This window comes from Trichomycterus rosablanca, chromosome 4, assembly GCF_030014385.1.
Source record: "Trichomycterus rosablanca isolate fTriRos1 chromosome 4, fTriRos1.hap1, whole genome shotgun sequence".
In the NCBI taxonomy this organism is placed as follows: domain Eukaryota; kingdom Metazoa; phylum Chordata; class Actinopteri; order Siluriformes; family Trichomycteridae; genus Trichomycterus; species Trichomycterus rosablanca.
The window spans coordinates 15,295,089-15,318,069 of record NC_085991.1 but is presented as its reverse complement, the minus strand read 5'-3'; the positions used below and the strand labels follow the sequence as shown (position 1 = coordinate 15,318,069).

At 38.2% G+C, this 22,981-nt stretch overlaps 10 non-coding genes across 10 annotated transcripts; all 10 read right to left on the bottom strand.

Moving 5' to 3' along the window:
• Nucleotides 1-2,796: 2,796 nt before the first annotated feature.
• On the bottom strand, nt 2,797-2,868 carry trnap-ugg (transfer RNA proline (anticodon UGG)). The gene has a single exon. It is a non-coding gene; the product is annotated as a tRNA-Pro (tRNA).
• Nucleotides 2,869-3,632: 764 nt separating this feature from the next.
• On the bottom strand, nt 3,633-3,704 carry trnap-agg (transfer RNA proline (anticodon AGG)). Its single transcript has one exon. It is a non-coding gene; the product is annotated as a tRNA-Pro (tRNA).
• A 292-nt stretch (nt 3,705-3,996) lies between these two features.
• Nucleotides 3,997-4,068, bottom strand: trnap-cgg (transfer RNA proline (anticodon CGG)). The gene has a single exon. It is a non-coding gene; the product is annotated as a tRNA-Pro (tRNA).
• Nucleotides 4,069-12,496: 8,428 nt separating this feature from the next.
• trnap-cgg (transfer RNA proline (anticodon CGG)) lies at nt 12,497-12,568 on the bottom strand. The gene has a single exon. It is a non-coding gene; the product is annotated as a tRNA-Pro (tRNA).
• Nucleotides 12,569-15,617: 3,049 nt separating this feature from the next.
• Nucleotides 15,618-15,689, bottom strand: trnap-agg (transfer RNA proline (anticodon AGG)). Its single transcript has one exon. It is a non-coding gene; the product is annotated as a tRNA-Pro (tRNA).
• A 4,630-nt stretch (nt 15,690-20,319) lies between these two features.
• Nucleotides 20,320-20,392, bottom strand: trnar-acg (transfer RNA arginine (anticodon ACG)). Its single transcript has one exon. It is a non-coding gene; the product is annotated as a tRNA-Arg (tRNA).
• Nucleotides 20,393-20,718: 326 nt separating this feature from the next.
• trnae-uuc (transfer RNA glutamic acid (anticodon UUC)) lies at nt 20,719-20,790 on the bottom strand. Its single transcript has one exon. It is a non-coding gene; the product is annotated as a tRNA-Glu (tRNA).
• A 1,395-nt stretch (nt 20,791-22,185) lies between these two features.
• Nucleotides 22,186-22,258, bottom strand: trnar-acg (transfer RNA arginine (anticodon ACG)). The gene has a single exon. It is a non-coding gene; the product is annotated as a tRNA-Arg (tRNA).
• A 103-nt stretch (nt 22,259-22,361) lies between these two features.
• On the bottom strand, nt 22,362-22,433 carry trnah-gug (transfer RNA histidin (anticodon GUG)). The gene has a single exon. It is a non-coding gene; the product is annotated as a tRNA-His (tRNA).
• Nucleotides 22,434-22,584: 151 nt separating this feature from the next.
• Nucleotides 22,585-22,656, bottom strand: trnae-uuc (transfer RNA glutamic acid (anticodon UUC)). The gene has a single exon. It is a non-coding gene; the product is annotated as a tRNA-Glu (tRNA).
• Nucleotides 22,657-22,981: the final 325 nt, after the last annotated feature.

Genomic DNA, 22,981 nt, shown 5'->3' with positions numbered 1-22,981 from the left:
TAGGCTGTTTGATCCGGCCCGTTGAGCATTTACAAAACTGTCCTTTAGAGTAAGGCCTGCAAACTGAATCACTGAGTCAACGAGTCAGAAACGACTCTTTTCAAATGAATTATTTATTGGAATCGAATCGGGGAGCTGTGCTCTTATCTATGGTAAAGATTCATTCGTTTCGCTCACTCTATTTCATTATGGTGTCGTGCTCGAACAACTTGATGAATCACCACTTCTCAAAAGCATATTGAGAGATTTTAGTCATATCGCACAGCCCTACTTTAGAGCCTGCACTTCCTGTGTGTGACTTCACTGTAAAAAATTTCAAGTCTCTCCAACTTAAAAATTCTTAGTGACTTGTTGCATCTAATTTTTTTAGTTGGCCTAATTTAAGTTATCTGAAATGCATATTTTAAGTTCTGCTGACAACCATAGAATTTAGGACCAACTAAAAAAAATAGGTTGAGTCAATGAAATTCATCAAATACATCTTGTTGACCCAACAATATATTTTCACTTCTGTCAGCTACATTTGTTTAGTCCAGTTAATTATTAATTAGTATCATCAGTAAATGTAAAATATACTGAATAAGTGAACACTGCATAGCAAACGTAAATTCTTAACAAATACATTTTATTTGCATGTATCATATAAACAATAAATTTTTTTAAACATTCAGCATTCACAAGCATCAAACAAATGACAAGTTATACATGTTATAGTGTGTAATTAAAACAATTTATATTAGAAAATGTAAGTAGAGCCTAAATGTAGTTTTTAAGGTGCAAGGGCAACTACAAATTACAAGTCAACTTAGCAACTGAATGTAATTGCTCATTTTTAAGGTGGAATAAAAACCAGTTTCGATGGTTTGGTGTCTTGAAGGCATTAGTGTAGTGGGGCAGGTTGTCCATTACTACTTCTTCTTCAATTACAACTGCAACATTGACTGCACTGGACAGTGATCTTGATAAAACAGCACTCTCCTTCACCACTTCAAGAATCCCCGTTTTCATGTTCTTTGTGGTCCTGTAATGCTTCTGTATCCTCTGGAACACATAATAATATCAGAGCCCCATTTATGTGTAAGAAATTGCATATTAACACAAGCACTGACATACTAATAAAATGGTACTTGTAGTACATCAGTCAGCACGTAAAAATCAAACTAAAGTAAGAAAGGTTTGCTTAGATTCCCCAAGTGTGCACAGACAAATCCATAAAGCATTAACATTACTTCACCATATAACTCTCAAAACAGTTAAATTAACATTTTCATAACACGCTCGGACACGCTTGCACTACAAAGCTTACTTAAATTAAATGAATTAATTAATGCCTTTTACTTACATAATGAGCTGCGTTTAGAATTTCTCCACTCGTTTCAACAACTAAAAATATATATACATACAACAGCTTGTGAACTTAAAAAGAAAATCTTGGAAAGTATTGAAAATAATTGCCTTGATCTCAGCAAATGTCGTGGACAAGGATATGATGGGGCGGCCAATATGAGTGGAATCTATTCAGGTGTGCAGGCCAGAATTGCTGAAACGGAGCCTCTAGCATATTATGTTCATTGTGCTGCACATAATCTTAATCTAGTTCTTAATGATTCAGTGAAAAATATACCAGAAATCAGAGAGTTTTATTACACTGTACAGGCACTTGTACTTTCTTTGGTCAGAGTGAAAAAGGTGGTCAGTGCTCAGTGGCATGATTTCATCAGATTTATCACAGCATTTCAAGTTAACGCTGAAGCGTCGGTGTCCCACATGTTGGTCCTCAAGGCACGACTCCCTTGTTGCTCTCCAGTACCGTTACACCGACATCATAAAAGCTTTGACTAAACTTTTCTTGGTCAGTGAAAAGACAGACGGACAAAATGAGGCACTTGTCTTGAAGAAAAAGCTGGAAAAATTTAGCTTCATTATTCTTGTTGTCCTTCAGACAAAAGTACAGGAAAACATAAACACAGTTTCCAAGTTATTACAAGCAAAAGATGCAGATGTCCAAAAGTCAGTCAATTTGCTTAACTAACAATTTGCAGCTAATGCCTTATCAAAATTTAGAGTAGACTTTAACAAAGCAACAGAAACTGCTTGTGGAATTGCAGAGAAATGGGGAATCCAAACAATGTTTGACCTGAAAAAGAAAAACTAAATGTTTCTATGATGAGCTGTGAGGATGAGAGACTTTCTAACAGTGAAAGCCATTTCCGTAAATGTATTCAATGCCAGTGTGACCTTTTGTGTCTCGTCCCGTCCTCAATCACAGATACTGGTTGGTGGATGAAGGTTTTTTTTTTTATTTGTCTGCAACGAGTTCAGCAACCACATAAAGTCAACGGAATGGTCCGCTAGCCAGCCTAAACAGAACAGGCTAATCAGTAACTGAGCACATGTGATTTACAAACTTAGATTAAAAGAGTGTAAAATAGCCTGTATTCATAACCAGCTCATGAATGTTAATCTACATACTGTTAATGAACAAAATATAGCAGAGCTGAACAGTTACTAGCTTAATAAAAGTAAATATTTAAGAGTATTTCGGGAGCTTTGCTTAGACGAACTGACCCACAGCAGCGCTCACTCTATCTGCTGCGGATCTCCCAGCATTCAATTGGTTTTATATAAAAAGTGCTGGCGGCATATGACCAAAAGATGGCGCTGAACTATACACATAAACATGAGCATCTTTTAACACTGTTACATCAGCATGTGTCAATTTTGTTTGATCATTAGATTTTAACGGGACACTTGATAAGTTTTTTGTATAGTTCAACGAAGCATTCGACTAAAAGAAGGCTCGTCCGGGATTTGAACCCAGGACCTCTCGCACCCAAAGCGAGAATCATACCCCTAGACCAACGAGCCAATGGGAACATAGGTCATTGTCTTACTGTGATCATATTTAAAGCCAACAGTTTGGCAAACTGGTTTTAATTAGTCAACTGTAAAGACTTGGATTTTAACAAAACACCTCCCGAAATTTACCCAAGAATCACAAATCTTGGACAAGCCATCCTACTACGACTAAAAGTCCTTTAAATTTACCCAAATATTACAGTTACCAAATAACTAAAGTTACAATTCTTTAGGTCAACATTTTTAAAATAATTAAATCAACTTTAATTTACATGTCATTGATCAGTTGGTTTAATTTGTGTTGTTTTTTTAAATACAAATCAAAAAAATAAAACAGATCTTGTCTAACAATTTAGTTCAGTGGCAACAAAACAGCATTTAATATTCTAACAATAAAGTCAGTAATATTTATTTCTTTTTCTACATAAAACAAACGTTTTGATGTTTTGTGTTATCGGTTATTAATACTAAAGATTGAAAGTAATTTACGTTGACATGAGATTTTCCTTGTCGTGTTGACTTCATACTCTGCACTGTTTGACTTTCCTTCACAATGACAGTGCTTTACATTTAAACATGGATTCACAAAACCTCTCGATGGCTTTTAAAATAACTCTGGCAGCATGATTTTATAAAGGTTTTTTTGTTTGTTTTAACTGTACGAGAACAAAGTTTAAGCTAAAGGTTAGAATTTTATGTGGCATCCACATAGAATTTGCACACTGGGATTAGAACCTAAATAGGCAGTTGATAAATGAAACATGGGTAAACAAGGGCTCGTCCGGGATTTGAACCCGGGACCTCTCGCACCCTAAGCGAGAATCATACCACTAGACCAACGAGCCAGGCTGGATGAATGCAAGGGCATTTCTTTGACCTCCGAGTCAAAAGCATGTTGACTGGTTGCACTGGGAAGTGTATTCATGACAAAACAAAATTCAATGCAGAGCTTCATTAAAGCATTTCTAACAGTTTAAGCATGAGGAGTCATTAAAGGCATGAAAGGTATTTACATCCATATAAGCTTACCAACTTCTACCAGTGTATCAGCATGTGTCATTTTTGTTTGATCATTAGATTTTAACGGGACACTTGATGAGTTTTTTGTATAGTTCAACAAAGCATTCCACTAAATGAAGGCTCGTCCGGGATTTGAACCCGGGACCTCTCGCACCCGAAGCGAGAATCATACCCCTAGACCAACGAGCCAGCAGGAACAAGAGTCTTTGTGTTACTTTGATCTGCGTGACTGACCTTCAAAACTATGTTGTCTGGTTGAGCTGGTAAGTGTGGTCGGTGCTTGCATTACAAAACTATCAAAACCTCCAGTATCAGTACATAGACTGGTTATAACCTCTTTTTAAAGAGTTAAAACATGAAAAATATTTAAAGGCTCCAAATAGTAAAAACTTCTTTTAATTAGTCAACTGTCAGGACTAGGAAGCATTTGAAAGCTTTGTGCTGTTTTCATAAAGTACCTTTGTAACCCCATGTCATTAGACAGAATTTACATGTTTACCAATTTAATGCCACCTTTGATTTCTAATTGCACACTGTGATACATTTTGAAGAGACATTTTGATAAGTCAACATTCTTTAGTGAAAGAGCAGGGGATTAAAGAAGGGATCGAAAAAAAAAAATTTCTGCACACAGATGTAGGAAGGAAAGTAAACACATGATGGCAGACTCCATCTACATTTTACTAAACACTGTAACAGCTGCACTTCTGGAAAGAGAAGCTGAAGAAAGGAAGTGATTCAAACGAATAAGAATGATAAGAGGCTTTAAGCTGCACTAGTCTACAGTTCAGTCATGGCATTGCTTGGTTTTGTTTGCCTTCTTTCAGTCATTTTAGGTAAGAAATACTATTATATGTAATGTATTTTTAATAATCTAATGTTTTTTATTGTTTTTAATTAAATTAACTTTTATTTTCCTTTTTTTAAAGTTTATACCTCTGCACAGACTATTACATCAGTTTCTACCACTGAAAATGTCTTGGAGGGAAACTCTGTTACTTTATCCTGCAATTACAGTGGATCTGGAGGTGGTGAGCTGCTGTGGTATCGTCAGTTCTCCACATTCAGACCAGAGTTCATTATTCTGGTTGCTGAATATCAAAAAGAAGCTCCAGGTTCTAAATTTTCTGCAAAGATAAATGAAGATAAAAATCGAGTGGATCTGAACATTTTCTCTGCTGCAGTATCAGATTCTGCTCTCTACTACTGTGCTCTGCGGCCCACAGTGACAGGAAATCCAATGATACTGCACAAAACCAAACACCTACAATACATGTGATACACGATCAACAATATCCTAAATAAAACTTGATATAATATTATTATATTAATATGTGATATAATACAAATTTACAGATTGTACTTATTGTGGATTTTTTATAGTTCTATATATAATGTTAACCTTAATAAAACCTTATTCAGCACTTACAGACCACTGTAATAATATCATATTTTTTAGATATTAAATTTTATTTGTTATGAATTTATGAGTAATTATAAGTAATTTAAGACAAATTGTTTTATAGTGCTTTTCATAAATCCTACATTAGGTTTTGTGTTTTTCTTATTGGTGTAGCTGTGTGTCTGTTGTCTGAACAAAATGAATGTTAATTATGTATTTTTAATGCTAACTGTATAATTATAAGACAGGAAAATGTAGCACATGGACCCTCTTTAATGTATGAATTTATTCATTTCGAGAATTAATTTCTGTGGTTCAGCCTCCCAAAAGCCCTGGGCAGGAAAATGTAAATAACACTTAATATAAATAACACTTAATAAGTGTTAATAAGGCCATTGTTTGTGTGTAAAGCAAATTACACACAAAGAAACGTTCTAACACAGTGCCGTTTATTGCCACTCACTCTTGATGACAGCGTTAACATGTGCCACTGATCTACAACTCATCCGCAACAGCCAGACATTAAAACACACTGATCTACTTAAACTGTTATCATTTTAAATAGTCATCTACTACTTTCACATCTAAAAACACTGACACAATAACAATCACTTTATAAATTATAAAGACTGTTTCACGAATATTAAGAGGCATGAATGCACCTAGTCATGTCCAAATATGATGTAAGTCACTATTTATTTATTGTAAATAACACAATTATGTGAAGTAATAGCAGCATGACAGTCATTTGTCAGGAGTTAACATACGTGTTCCTGCATTAGGTTGTGATGTAAATACAGCTAAAAAACAATAAAGTGCAGCATCTGCATCTGAAACACTAATGATTAATTACATTGGTTTCCAAAAGTTTGTGGCATGGATTACTTAAGATGTTGGAAACAGATGCATCTAGATGCATGACATATGAAGGCAGGGTTAACATAAATGCACATGGATTGGGGGTGGGGTGAGGTGGGGTTATGTTCTTTCATATAGTATAGACAACTATTGGTATGCCAGATATAAACCTGACACAGCTCAATGATGTTACTTCTTCTCTTTATTTTACTCATTACTGATGAAAATGGTAAGTGTTATACAATAAATATCATATTTCATTGAGTTTGTATTAAATCCACTATAACAAACATGATAACAATTTTAGTTAAATGTTTTTAATTTAGAATAAAATAAATGTTATATATTGTTAACATGTTTTATAGCAGAAGCTGCTGAGAGTATTACATCAGATAAACCCAGCTTAACATCAAATGAAGGCAGCAACATCACACTATCCTGCACATATGAATCAGCATTCAATATACTTCACTGGTATCGACAAAAACCTGGATCAAAACCAGAGTTTCTGCTGCTGATTAATGAGGGTACTGTCATCACGGCTCAGCCATCTGACCCGAGAATGTCCATCAGTTTTAACAAAGTGAATAAGAAAGTAGAACTGGAGATCATCTCTGCTGCAGTATCTGACTCTGCTCTGTACTATTGTGCTCTGCAGCCCACAGTAACAGGAAATTTAACTACGCTGTACAAAAACCTTCTCTCAGAGGAGGAGCTATAAGCACGTTTAAATTTTTTTTATCATTTGCTTTCTCAGTCCTTAGGGTATGATGTCAAATAACTATAAAGCTTAAGCATAATCTTATTTTTTAATTAAGCAGGTGTGGAACTATAGGCAGGTGTGAAAAGAATAGAAGTGTTAATAGTTTATTTTTGTCCGTTAACATAAAAGAAATCTAAATCAAAATAATATTTGGTGTGACTGCACTTTGCCAAAACAGCATCAATTCTTCTAGATTCACTTGCACAAAGTCAGCACAGTCAGGGATTTACATGTCAGTTCTTATGTGTTAACGTGTGTTGTTAAAGGGAATAACTTTACATGTTTTCTTTTTAATCTGCTTTAATTAGTAAGTAAAAATGATCTGTCATACTAAAGTTAAATAATCTGTTTAGCATTATTGTGAGCTCTAGTCACCTGAAAATACACTTGAAATGTATATTTTAACTCATTTATTCATCAGATTCTTATCATAATTAGGGTCATGGGGTGCTATAGTTTAACCCAGAGCTCATTAGGTAAAACGCAGGATGAAACCTAATTAGTTTTATTTTTAAAAGTATTTATCTAATGAATAACTTTATACAGGTTACTATTTGAACTCTGTAAGTACACTGAATGAATATTTATGTAGTAAATTCTTTGCAAGTATAGTTACAGCATCATGTGAAATCTGTTAATTCCATGCAAAGTAAAAATACAAAACATAGTATTAAAACAGTACCTGAGTACTGTATTGTCTACATTTTATCAAAATGTCCTCTGTGGGGTGTTTGTTCAGCTGGAGATTGCAGCCAAGCCCTAAATTCAACGATAATGAACAACTACGAGTAAATAAGAATGTTAAATAAAACCCCTTAATTCTAGGCCTTTTCATTTAAAACCAGTAGCCACAAACTTGTGTAACACACACTGTGTGTTCAGATTGTTCAAAATACCTCATTGCTGATATGTTCCCTTACAATCAGAGCAGTTAGTTTTTTGATGTTTGGCAGTGGTGCAGTGATAAAATACATTTGCCCACTACCACTGAGATCCAGGGTTTAATTCTCAGCACTGCAATCAGCCGGTCGGATATATACACAAACATGATTGGCTACGTCGGCGGGAGTGGTCGAAGCCCTGTGATGGCTTGGCACCCTGTCAGGGGTGTACTCCCGCCTTGTGCCCAATGTTTTAAGGTACATTAAACCCACTCCAAGTTGAAAAATAAAACTCAAAACTTGCTCTCATTTGGCCACTCGCACACCATCACTCCCATTTGTTACTAATGTCTCAGGAAGCACTTAAGTCTGTACCCCCCTCTTACTCTTCTGCTGGTGCCACCTGCCAAACATTTAGGTAAAATTTCCCAAACTTGCTGTATCATGCTCCAGTACATACAGCACAACAGAGAGACTTTTTTGTTACCTAAATTGATGTGTGTAGTGATGTAACATCTGCACATCCTGTATGTGGTTTCTTAGAGACGTCATGAGTTTCATACTGAACTATTCAGTGTTCAGAAATGGCTCAACTAAGCAACTTACTCCATATTGGGAGATACATAACACTGATTCTCACTGTAACATCAGGTAATAATAAAATATTTATTCATATTTGGTAGAAAACATTATGTTAATTTATGCACATATTATTAAGAGTTAAGACGTTAATTTATTGTGTTGATTTTCCTCAATTACCAGACAATTTTATTTGTAATAAATTACACATTATTGTCTTCTTTCTTCACAACAGATGGTTTTGCAGATGAAATTCACCCAACAGATCCCAACCTTGTGAGGAAAGAAACAGAGACTGTTACTCTAAAATGTTCTTATCAGTCAAGCAGCAGCTACATTCGGCTTTACTGGTACAAACAAAATCCTAACAGTGCACCACAGTTTATACTGTATAAAGGTGCAAAAGGCCGAACAGCTGAGAGAACTCCTGATGATCCTCGTTTCATGAAACAACCAGTACATCTACTGAACTCACCATCAACAATCTAAAGCTGACAGATTCTGCTCTCTATCACTGTGCTCTTAGAGAAGCCCAGTGATACAAAACTATTTAGATGCTGTACAAAAACTCACATATGTGAAGTTCAGAAGATCAAAGTTATATATTCCCACAGCTTGTTATCAGTTAACCACACACACACACACAGTACAATATAAATAGCACCTGCTTTCTCCGAGTGATTGTATCTTTTTTGTAATTATGCTCATCCTCTACTCTTCTCAGCTATACAATGAAAGTCCATCTCATTATAATTCATGCAATCACAGAACACAATGTGCATGTGTTCATGTTGTGTAAGAGTGTGTGCATAACTTCTTTTTATTCATCTTACATAAAACACCCTGTTTATCTGATTTGCAGGGAAGAGTTCGGCACAGTCAATAACACCACTGAGCGCCACCTGAGCGGCTCAAAATATATATTTAAATGATCATTTAATTTTTTAACAGCAAAAGTTTATCCATCATTAACTGGCTGGGTGTCTCACAAAGGGGGACACATGAACCCAATACACCCAATACATAGATTCTAGCAGCCACAACCGACATCAGGCTCCTGCTGCTGAGCCTCACAAACAGATTCCTTGGTGCTCAGATGGAAGGGCTTTGTGATCCCAAGATGATGGGTTTGCTGGTGAGGGTATTAATATTTAGACAGAGCATCAAGCTTGATATGATAAAATTGATGAAAGAAAAGCTGAATCAATTAAAGAATAAAGCCTGACAGAGGTTAAGGCATTTATCATTATTATAACTCACTCACTTACTACTACAACCTTCATCACTATATAGTGTTCAAATGTTCAATACCTGTATAGAGTCAAAAGAAATTAGAAACAGCTGATGTAGTGTATAGCAAAATAATTGAAATAATTAAGGTGCAACCTTTAATAATAAATACAAACACTAATTTATTGTTTATTATTTGTCCTGTCCTGGTGGAAACAACATTAATAAAGTTTGTGGTCTGGTTGTGAAATAATCTAACATCTCAGAACAGTAAATCAAACTCACACATTCACAGGTACTGTGTAGGAAGTAAATAAAGACGTACATGCACGATCATGTACTGTAGAAATGAGTTACATTGTCACGGATCAAAATACAGCACAGACAGTTCACAAAGACTCAGAAGCAACTGATAATGACATGACCTTAGCAGATGGGTTTTCTTGCTGAAAGTGTAACTGGTTTTGAATGTGTGTTTGGGCAGGCAGGTGCTCTCCTCTCTGTCCTGTACTGTGTACCACCACGTAATCCTGTTCCGGCCTACTGTTCACCCCTGGTTCCCAACATCATAATTATTCTCACCTGGGAACAGAGGGTAAGAGAAATGTGTGCAGAGTTGCAGTTTGTTGTCAGGACTCATGCACTTGGACATAACCGTTTCCACCCCTACTTCCAAGGCGTCTGTACTTCTTGCTTAGTCAAATATCCCAAAACTCTGTTCCAAACAGAGGATATGTTAGTCTGTTAGTGAAATGCAGATCCTGCCAGTGCAGAAAGCTGGAGAACATATTGAACACTGTATAAGAAAACATTCAAATTTTTCCAGTGTGCAGCTTTATTTATTCAGAGGATTCCAACCCACCACCACCTGACATGCTAATAGTACTTATGCACTAAAGATCTTGTAATTTTGCTGGTGCTTTGTTTTGACATATACAGCAAACAGTCCAAAGAGAGTTCCAAAAATCAATCCACCTGTAACAGGTAACTTCACCCACTTCCTCTCTCGGCAGGAAGCATACATTTTCTGTCTGTAGTCCCAACAAGACTACAAAGCCCAAAAGCTTCAGCTATGTTGGTAAAGTTTATGAAATCTCTCCCATTTAATCTACACTGATGTGCCAGAGCATCGTTTTGATCATGCTTTCCATTTCAATCAAAGCCTTCACAAGAGAATCAATTGTTCACCTGATTCCTCATTACTTATTTTGTCAATTTTTTGAAGCAAGGCCGAGAGAGGAGCATAAGAATTACAACTGTGAGTCGTAGTTGATGGATCGAGTAACTAATATGCTGGTCATGGTCACAGTACCACCTGGTGCTGTCTTCCTAGCTTTAGTTAGTTCTGTCATTAGTTTGGAGTCGACTCCATGATCTCATTCTGTGTTAACTAATAGCTCCGTTCTTTCACTCAGCTTTTCAGGCAGCCAGATAACGCAGGTGTGACCTTTTGTGTCTCGTCCCGTCCTCAATCACAGACACTGGTTGGTGGATGAAGGGCTTTTTTTATTTATCTGCAACCACATAAAGTCAACAGAATGGTCAGCTAGCCAGCCTAAACAGAACAGGCTAATTAGTGTGATTTACTTTACTTAACTTTGGTTAAAAGAGTGTAAAATAGCCTGTATTCACAACCAGCTCATGAATGTTAATCTACATAGTGTTAATGAACATGACTATAGCAGAGCTAAACAGTTACTAGCTTCATAAAAGTAAATATTTAAGAGTATTTCAGGAGCTTTGCTTAGACGAACTTACCGACAGCAGTGCTCACTCTATCTGCTGCAGATCTCCCAGCATTCAATTAGCCTAATAGAAAAAGGTGCTGGCGGCATATGACCAAAAGATGGCGCTGAACTATTCACATAAACATGAGCATCATTTAACACTGTTACATCAGCATGTGTCATTTTTGTTTGATCATTAGATTTTAACGGGACACTTGATAAGTTTTTTGTATAGTTCAACGAAGCATTCAACTAAACAAGAGCTCATCCGGGATTTGAACTCAGGACCTTTCGCACCCAAAGCGAGAATCATACCCCTAGAACAAGCCAGTGGGAACAAGAGTCTGTGTGTTACTTTGATCATATTTAAAGCCAACAGTTTGGCAAACTGGTTTTAATTAGTCAACTGTAAAGATTTGGATTTTAACAAGACACCTCCCAAAATTTACCCAAGAATCACAAATCTTGGACAAACCATCCTACTACGACTAAAAGTTCTTTACATTTACTCAAATATTACAGTAACCAAGTAACTAAAGTTACAATTCTTTATGACAACATTTTTTAAATAATTAAATCAACTTTAATTTACATGTCATTGATCAGTTGGTTCAATTTGTGGTTTTTTTTTTTACATACAAATAAAATAATAAAACAGATCTAATAATTTAATTCAGTGGCAACAAAACAGCATTTAATATTCTAATAATAAAGTTAGTGATATTTATTTCTTTTTTTACATAAAACAAACGTTATGATGTTTTGTGTTATCGGTTAATAATACTAAAGATTGAAAGAAATTTACGTTGACATGAGATTTTCCTTGTCGTGTTGACTTCATACTCTGCACTGTTTGACTTTCCTTCACAATGACAGAGCTTTACATTTAAACATGGATTCACAAAACCTCTCGATGGCTTTTAGAATAACTTTGGCAGCATGATTTTATAAAGGGTTTTTTTGGTTTGTTTTAATTTTACAAAGTCAAAGTTTAAGCTAAAGGTTAGAATTTTAATAATGTGGTTTGGCATCCACATAGAAAGCTGTTCAAGTTTTGCCATTTAATCTCCCCGTTTCATTTCTATTTGCACACTGGGATTAGAACCTGAAGAGGCAGATTTTAATGGAACACTTGATAAGTTTTTTGTATAGTTCAATGAAGCATTCTACTAAACGAGGACTCATCCAGGATTTGAACCCGGGACCTCTCGCACCCGAAGCGAGCATCATACCCCTAGACCAACAAGCCAGCAGGAACAAGAGGCTTTGTGTTACCTTGATCTGTGTGACTGACCTTCAAAACTATGTTGTCTGGTTGAGCTGGTAAGTGTGGTCGGTGCTTGCATTACAAAACTATCAAAACCTCCAGTATCAGTACATAGACTGGTAATAACCTCTTTTTAAAGAGTTAAAACATGAAAAATATTTAAAGGTTCCAAATAGTAAAAAAACTTCTTTTAATTAGTCAACTGTCAGGACTAGGAAGCATTTGAAAGCTTTGTGCTGTTTTCATAAAGTACCTTTGTAACCTCATGTAATTAGACAGAATTTACATGTTTACCAATTTAATGCCACCTTTGATTCCTAATTACACACTGTGATACATTTTGAAGAGACATTTTGATAAGTCAACATTCTTATGAATGAAACATGAAACATATTTCAAGGCTCAAAATAGTAAAAACTGGTTTTAATTAGTCAACAAAAAAATGCTGTCAAATATGTGTAACTTATTCTTATGTTTGGATATTTTTCCTCAGCCAGCAAGTTCCAAAATTGTCCAGCAGAGGCCCTTGACTTCATATGAATGTCAGATTGTTAAAATCCTGTATGTAAAATGAGATCTAAATATTCTCAGTCAGCTTCTTCCACGTATGAACGAAACAGCCGTCAACTGTTTTTGGTTTCTTTGTGCTTGGTTGTGCACTCATCTTCACAAACAGTGTAGCTTACAAAAGGAAAAATGCAAAAATCGTGCAAACTGGCTACTGATGAATGAAAACCTTCTCGATTCGCAGTGCTTTAGGCGGGCTGGGGCGTAGCTTTGGAAACAAAATGAATATTAAAGAAACAGTGGCCACACTTCATGTCAATAAAGTTGACCTGTTTGAATGACGTGCAATCTACCAGCGTGCACTGTGCGATCGACGTATTGGGCACCTCTGCCCTACAGCATAAATAATCAGAGCCAGCCCAGAGCATTAGCTACAACCCCAAATCAGAAAATGATGGGACATTGAGTATTAAGTAACTAGTGCACATTCATTCCTGCTTTTCAGGCCTGCAACACATTCCAAACAAGTTGGGCCAGTAAAGCATTTGCCACTTTGTAATGTTGCCATTCCTTCTCACAACATTAAAATCACACATTCTCTACTGAGTACAGGTCTGAACTACAGGCAGGCAAATAGAAGTGTTTGTACTTAGCATTAGTGATGGGAATTTCGGCTCCTTTTGGCTCGGCTCACTAAAAAGAGCCGGCTCTTTCGGCTCCCAAGTGGCTCCTTAGATTTTTTTGTTGCTTAAATTAATTTATTACCAAATTACATGTAAAATGAATTACTAATGTAAAAAAACATTGTATCAAATGTTTATTATTTAAATTGCTTTATTTATATACTCAACATGGAACAGAGTGCTCCAACAATAAATTATAAAATACAAAAACAAAGACCCATCTCATTTAGACAAAAAGATCTGATTGTGTATATTATTTGTATGTTTGCATCTAGAGTGGGACAGCACAGTGGCTAAGTGGGTAGCACTGTCGCCTCACGGCAAGAAGGTCCTGGGTTCGATCCCCAGGTGAAGAGCCCGGGTCCTTTCTGTGTGGAGTTTGCATGTCTTTCCCGTGTCCGAGTGGGTTTCCTCCGGGTGCTCCGGCATTCAGAAAAACCAAGGAGCTCATCTTTGATGGGTTTCTCCTTTCTGTTATGATCTGAACTGTTAAAAAAGATTCTCTCTGAGGGGACAGATACACAGTCTGTGCGCCATCACATGTGTAAGATGTGGGTAGACTGAACACTTGGTCTCCCACAAGCTCAGTGGGTCTGAACTTCTCTGTAAAAGGGGCTTCTCGTGTCCAAACTTTACTATGTTTCCTCTCACTCATTCCAGCGTGTAATGTCTGGCTGTGTAAAGCGCTGAGTTCTCTCTCTCTCTCTCTCCCTCCTGTTCGTGTGCACGCTGTCTCTGTGTGTGTGTGTGTGTGTGTGTAACCCCTCCCCTCCTGCTCAGTGTAAACACACAAACGGCACCACGCATCTTGACCAATCACGTGCGGTTTTGACAGAAAAAAAACCCCCGGAAAAAAACGAATCGGCTCCCAGTCAGGAGCCGGATCCCGTCGTTCACTTTAAAGAGCCGGCTCTTAGAGCCGGATCGTTCGCGACCGACCCATTACCACTTAGCATGTTCTCTTTCTCACAGAGTTGCTGGCTCCTCTGTTAGCGTCATACTTTCTCCTGTACCAGTGATGCCAGGCTTGATCTGGTTCAGGTTTTCACCTGCACAGGTGTAAATTTGTCTTGTGCTTGTCTTGGGACTTTTTACCCGACACAATATAGCCTCTATGGTCAAGTGAGCTGCCCCAGAGGCATCATGGTTCTTTCTGGAGCAGGTCCTATGTTTGGATGGGACCTGCAGTGCTGAGTGTGGGTTGCACCAGTTGGTGGGGTGGAGTGCTGCTCATTCATTACAATATGATTGTGTCTTTCATTTGTTATTTTGTTTCCATTATTTTAGCCACAACTTTTATTTATCCTGTTCCCTGTTTGTTTTAGACGTTTTAGCCACAGTATTGTTCTACCCTGGATAAATCATCCTGCAAATTGGGCCCGTTTTTAGTTCTTGCAGGTGCAGGGCTACACTTGGCATCTTAGTGGTGAGGCACAACCCGTCCTGTTACAAAATAATGTTCTTGGGATCATATGGCAACACGTCTTTTTTCAAACATAATTAGCTATATTTTTGTCATTGTTTTATTTTATCTAAATGCTTGTCTCAATGCAAATGCTAGTTTGTCTCTATGTGCTTTTTAGGTACTTGCTTTAGGTACTTACATTTTAACGGGACACTTGATAAGTTTTTTGTAAAGTTCAACAAAGCATTTGACAAGATGAGGGCTCATCCGGGAGTTGAACTCAGGACCTCTCGCACCCTAAGCGAGAATCATACCCCTAGACCAACAAGCCAGCGGGAACAAGAGACTTTGTGTTACTTTGATCTGCGTGACTGACCTGAAGTGGCCTGCATGGGAACCTGAAGAGGCAGTTGTTAAATTAAAAGTGGGTAAACAAGGGCTCGTCCGGGATTTGAACCCGGGACCTCTCGCACCCTAAGCGAAAATCATACCCCTAGACCAACGAGCCAGCCGGAACTGATGCCAGGCCATCACTGGGACAGTGTACAGTAGGACCAAGAGTCTGCATGTTATCTGTGTGACTGACCGACAAAACTATGTTGTCTGGTTGAGCTGGTAAGTGTGGTTGGTGCTTGCATTACAAAACTATCAAAACCTCCAGTATCAGTACATAGACTGGTTACAACCTCTTTTTAAAGAGTTAAAATATGAAAAATATTTAAAGGCTCCAAATAGTAAAAATTTAATTAGTCAACTGTCAGGACTAGGAAGCATTTGAAAGCTTTGTGCTGTTTTCATAAAGTGCCTTTATAGCCCCATGTAATTAGACAGAATTTACATGTTTACCAATGTAATGCCACCTTTGATTTCTAATTACACACTGTGATACATTTTGAAGAGACATTTTGATAAGTCAACATTCTTTAGTGAAAGAGCAGGTAATTAAAAAAGGGATCCACCCGGATTTTATCAGGAAACCTTCACAACCTTAACTAACTTTAATAACCTCAATTATTATCCTTTACAACATTATTATCCTAACCCAAGGCATGGCTTATGGAGTACATTCCAAACATCCTCAGGTCCAACCGTGATCGTGTGTACACTAGCATTGCTGTTGCATAGAAATTTCTCTCCCCCACTTTTGACAATTAGACCACTTTTCTGTGTTTCCCCCATCATCTGTTGTGTGAAACCCATTGTAAGGAGTATGAAAGTATGACTGGAGTGGGCTGATGCCTCCCTACAACATCAGCTGCAGCACACAGACTGGAAGCAGTTAGATCTTCCAAACTTGTTGAAAAGCTCTTAGATCTGGGCATCAGTTTCTCACTCTGTAACTGGACTTTCTTACTAACACACCACAGTCTGCTAAGCTCATCCATTTTACCTCTTACACCCTCATCCTGAATACAGATGTGCCCCAGGGCTGTGTGCTCAGTCTACTTCTCTTCTTCCTGTCATGACTACAAATTGGTAGGCTTATGGATCTTTAAATCATTTTAGTTCTTGATATATGAAAATAAGCAATTTGTCTGCTATCACAGATACAACATGGCGATGACCCAGTGTACCCTGGTGCATCTCTCACTTAAGGACAGAGTCTGCTGTAGGTCATGTCGTAGCTCTTCAGCATCTTCTTAACATTTTTAATGAACATTTTGAGGCTTAGTGCCAGTTACCCTGTATCTTTTTAATAAAGTCTATGGACTGTCTGGCCACTATGTGCCACATTTTGTAGTGTATTAAATGTGAAAGTAACATAGGACCCAGGGGGACAGCTCCAACAGTCGGTTCTTTTTGTAAATCTACATTTAACGCTGACTATAATCTTAGAGTTGGTTTCTATTTTCTTGTACTTAGTCTGTCAAGCCAGATTGTGGATACATTTAAATAAAACAGAGTCACCAACAGGCATTATTTCTGATATACCATTTGGAGCAGTTTATAAAAACCTGAAACAAGGTGGCATTGAGTGACATCTTATTCATATGGAACTGTGATGGAGTTCAGTGACAAATCATAGAACTTTTGCCAAGAGATCGTCAAGCTAACTTATGTATCCCATGTCTATGGTTTGGTGAGGTCAAGCCAAATATGATTACATTCCTGAATGCTCTCATGGCAGAGCTTAAAGATCTGGAACAAGCTGGAATTAAATAGAAAGACTCTGAAAACATCTGAAAACAAAGTAAACACACAAGTAAAGTTTATTCACTAATCTGTTCTGCAGATTCTGTTGCACGCCACCTTCTGAAAAATACAAAACTATTCAAGGGCAAATATGGTTGTGACTTCTGCCTCCACACTGTGGTGGTTCTTATGCTTGGGAGACACCAGAACCATCCTGTAGGTCAGAGCAAGATCATTTTAAACATGCAATTTTGGTAACACCTGCTGAACCAGTAATGGGTGTGAAAGGCTCATCCCACATTATCACAGGTTTTGTTTCTGAGTACCAACACAGTGTTTGCTTAGGAACCACTAGACAGCTTGCATCTCGCTGGCTAGACAGTAAGCACCATGAGAAAAACAAGCAACTACTTGCCATTAATCAGAATCAGAATCACTTTATTTCGCCAGGTATGTTACACATACGAGGAATTTGCTTTGGTGTTACACACAATAATACACACAATAGTCCACATAGTAGTACAAACAATACACATAATAGTACAGATAATTACACATGTACGACATGTAACATAGAACATATTTAACATACCCGACAGCACACGGACTGTTAACCAGTATTTACCAACATTTGCCCAAGAGAACAACTTTGGTTAAAAAGTGTTACAGCTCTGGGGAAAAAGCTGTCTGGATGTGTTTGTTAAACCACCAGTTGCGGTCACAAAGGCACCAAGGTCAATCAATGACCTAAAATATTGGAAAGCAAGTGAATGGAGGTCATTTTTGCTCTTTTATGCAATACCTGTCTTGAACAACATTTTGAAGAAGAAATATTTTTATTAGTTTTTGCAATGCACATTCTTTTCCAGGATGCCATCAAAGTGAGTCAAGTAGAAAACAAGCTCTACACAATTATGTGTTTAACTAATGTTTCTTTTAATGATCATTTGTTGATGCACCTGGCAGAAAGTGTGCATAACTGGCGACCACTGTGAGCAACATCAGCATTTCCTAAAGGTTTTTTAATTGAACAACCCATGTGCCTACTCAGATAGTAAAGAGATTCCTCGGGTGGAGAAGGTTATCCAGAAAAGCTGAGAAAATTATGGCCAATGCAAATGTGAATGTAAGGCAACTGTTTTACAACCTCCAAAGTATCTCTAGCCACACAAAGAGGTGTGCAGAGTTTCCAGGTCATGTGAGAGGTTTAGGCTGCCCAAAAACTGAGAGTACATCTGTGTTACAGAGGATGGCTATTACAAAATTTCCTGGAACCACAGTTCTGTCAGGTTTAATTTATAATCGTTTCAGCTGTACAGTTAGAAGATGGAACCTTCTGCAAAATCATAAGTTGGAACTCCTACTACAAATATCTTCTGTGTTTTAGTAAAAGAGCTTGCAATCATTTACATTTTCAGCAGACGGCTTTATCCAAAGCGACTCACAGTAGTGACAGAAAACGGTGTGAGCAATTGAGGGTTAAGGGCCTTGCTCAAGGGCCCAACAGCTGCAACCTGGCAGTGGTGGGTCTTGAACCAGTGACCTTCTGACTACTAGTCCAGTACCTTAACCACTAGGCTACAACTGCCCTAGCAGCAGCAGCAGAAAGCTATATAATATACAGTCAAGCTGGACTGCACACACCCCTTTCACCTTCTCCACATTTTATTACGTTACAGACTCATTCTATAATAGATTGAGTTCTTGTTTTGCCTCAAACATCTACACACAATCACCAATAATTACGAAGTGAAAACGGGGTTTTAGAAATTATGCAGTTTCATTGTACTGAGAAAAATCATTTATTTAGGGGTTGCATATCTGTACACACACTTAGCCTAATACTTGGTTGATGCACCTTTGGCAGCAATTACAGCTTCAAGGTGTCTTGGAAAAGAAGATACGAGCTTGGCACACTTGTTTCTGGACATTTTTGCCCATTCCTCTTGGGCATGTCCTTGCAAGTTCCGTCATGTTTTTTTTTTAGCTCCTTCCACAGATGTTTGATTGGATTCAGGTCTGGGCTCTGGTTGAGCCACTCAAGGACATTCACAGACTTTCTCCGAAGCCACTCCTTTGTTCTCTTGGCTGTGAGCTTCGGGTTGTTGTCATGTTGGAAGGTAAACCTTCACCCCAGTCTGAGGTCCAGAGCGCTCTGGAGCAGGTTTTCTTCAACCAGAAAGAGCATTCCTCATAGCTTGACCAGACGAGGTGGCCGAGTGGTTAAGGCGATTACCCATACGTGCAGAGCACAATGGATTAGTAGTCCATCGCCTTAACCACCACGTCAGAACATGCTCTACCTCCATGAAGTAAGCCAAAAACACAATTGCATTAAAAAAAAAAAATGCCTGTATAAGATGTGCTGTTTCTCTCTGGTGTTACAGTTGTATTTTATGTGAGTAGTACCAATATGTTGTAAAGGTGGAGCTTAATTATCAGAGCTGAAAGCAAGAATTTCAGGGGTTTTAATCAATGTTTAATGGTCTGGTTTCCAAAACCACACATGCAGAGCACAACAGATTATCAGTCCATCGCCTTAACCACTCAGCCACCTCGTCTCGACCTGTCTAGATAAATGTGTTTCTGGGCCGATTGGTCTGATTGATTAACCCAGACGGCTTGAACAGCTACATTGCCTTTTAAGAAATATCTTTTACAAAGCTACAAAATCTACATTGATCAATCAGACCAATCAGACCAGAAACAAGCAGGTAAAGCAAGATAAGGTGGCTGAGTGGTTAAGGTGGTGGATGGCTAATCCATTGTTCTCTGCACCTGTGGGTTCGAAAACCAGACCATTGAACAAAACCACTGAAACTCTTGCTTTTAGATCTGGTGCTGCTCACAAAAAAAAAATCACAACTGTAACACCAAATAGAAGCAGTTCATCTTATACAGCCGTTCTTTTAATATAATGTTAATGACATACAGATTAGTAACCACACATTGTTTAAAGGTCTCCACTTTGTGGAGTTAGAAGGACAAAAAGGGCACAAAGTAACCGAGCCAGCCAGGAGTCGAACCTAGAATCTCCTGATCCGTAGTCAGGCGCGTTATCCATTGCGCCACTGGCCCCTGAGAGATTGTGCTTGTGACTTCCCTAAAGCTCCGGCCTCATTTCTGTCTTTTGACCAATGAGAGAATGGAAAACTTTAAAGCACAGCATACAGAAACACCCTGCCGTGACCCGGATTCAAACCAGGGTTGCTGCGGCCACAACGCAGAGTACTAACCACTATACGATCACGGCATTCCAACTATCAGCCATGCCCAGCTCACGTCCACTGCTCCCTGATAGACTGAAGTCATAGTTCCAAGAAAACAAGCTTCTTGAGCTACAGCAACATGGTGCAGAGGACGTAATTGGCAAAGTTTTGATCAAGTCCTATCATAAAGACAAATTCCCATACCGGGAGTCGAACCCGGGCCACCTGGGTGAAAACCAGGAATCCTGACCGCTAGACCATATGGGAAACTGAAGGACTTACCATCGGCTGATGCCAGCATCAGTCACTTCTTTCCACTTTGACAAGACCTGCATTGTTGGATCTGAAGTACCGAGAACCATACACGAGATATCTTGTGGCAATCTGTTCTTTGATATGCTACATGACCACCTTCCCATTGGAAAAACTTGCCCTTGATCCAATATGGCAGCTTTCAAGATGGCGGCCATGTTCCGGACATAGCCTAAAAGATAGGCCCCCTCACCCATTACTTTCTGGGGTATTCAGATATTTTCCCTTTCGTTTCTGAAATAAAAGAGTGTCCTGAGACTTTTGACTCACCCTGTACATATTTTACAGTAAGTACAGTGCTGTTGTGATTATATGGTAAGCCTTCTTTTTTCCTTCTAAATGCTTGTGTGCAGATTTTTGACGTGTCTTTCAGTGCACTTTTTGCGAGTGTCTTTGGCTTATTGCTTACCATGATAAATACTTCACTTATTATTAACCAAATGTACTAACAGTTATGTGTCAGTAGTGCAATACATTAAATACATAATAAGACATAAATCAAGAGATTAAGTTAATGTTAACATCAAATATAAAAAGCCAGCAGTTCTGTAAGAATAAACATATTACATATAATATTTACATAAATAATCAGTTATTCAGTACAAATAGATGGTAGGTTTTGTTCCACACATATGTAGTGAGTGTAAGTGTGCACATGACTTCATCTACATGTTACTAAACTCTGTAACAGGGCTGTACTGCTGGAAAAGGAAGTTAAAGAGAGGAAATGGTTTAATTATGCATAAGATATGATAGCAGGTGTTGAGCTACATTATTCTGCAGATCAGTCATGGCATTGTGTGGATTTCTGTGTCTTCTTTCCATTGTTTTAGGTGAGAAATAACATCACATAACACATGAGAACCTTTATCCAAACCTTAAATAGAAGTTATAATGTATCTGCTGCTAGATTCTTGTCAGTTATTTTTCTTACACTCGTATCTTTATATATAAATAAACATTGTTCTTTCTCTGTCCACAGGTTTTAATCATGCACAGGAAATTAATTCAGTTTCAACCACTAAAACTGTCTTGGAGAGAGAATCTGTTATTTTATCCTGCAATTACAAAGGATCTGGTACAAATAAGGACCTGCAGTGGTATCGTCAGTTCTCCACATTCAGACCAGAGTTCATTATTCTGGTTGATGAATATAAGAAAGAAGCTGCAGTTCCAGGGTTTTCTGTAAAGATAAATGAAGATAAAAATCGAGTGGATCTGAAGATCTCCTCTGCTGCAGTATCAGATTCTGCTCTCTACTACTGTGCTCTGAAGCCCACAGTGACAGGAAATCATTCTATACTGTACAAAAACACACACCTAAGTTACATATATTAGTTCCAAAGTAACCGAGCCAGCCAGGAGTCGAACCTAGAATCTCCTGATCCGTAGTCAGGCGCGTTATCCATTGCGCCACTGGCCCCTGAGAGATTGTGCTTGTGACTTCCCTAAAGCTCCGGCCTCATTTCTGTCTTTTGACCAATGAGAGGATGGAAAACTTTAAAGCACAGCATACAGAAACACCCTGCCGTGACCCGGATTCAAACCGGGGTTGCTGCGGCCACAACGCAGAGTACTAACCACTATACGATCACGGCATTCCAACTATCAGCCATGCCCAGCTCACGTCCACTGCTCCCTGATAGACTGAAGTCATAGTTCCAAGAAAACAAGCTTCTTGAGCTACAGCAACATGGTGCAGAGGACGTAATTGGCAAAGTTTTGATCAAGTCCTATCATAAAGACAAATTCCCATACCGGGAGTCGAACCCGGGCCACCTGGGTGAAAACCAGGAATCCTGACCGCTAGACCATATGGGAAACTGAAGGACTTACCATCGGCTGATGCCAGCAACAGTCACTTCTTTCCACTTTGACAAGACCTGCATTGTTGGATCTGAAGTACCGAGAACCATACACGAGATATCTTGTGGCAATCTGTTCTTTGATATGCTACATGACCACCTTCCCATTGGAAAAACTTGCCCTTGATCCAATATGGCAGCTTTCAAGATGGCGGCCATGTTCCGGACATAGCCTAAAAGATAGGCCCCCTCACCCATTACTTTCTGGGGTATTCAGATATTTTCCCTTTCGTTTCTGAAATAAAAGAGTGTCCTGAGACTTTTGACTCACCCTGTACATA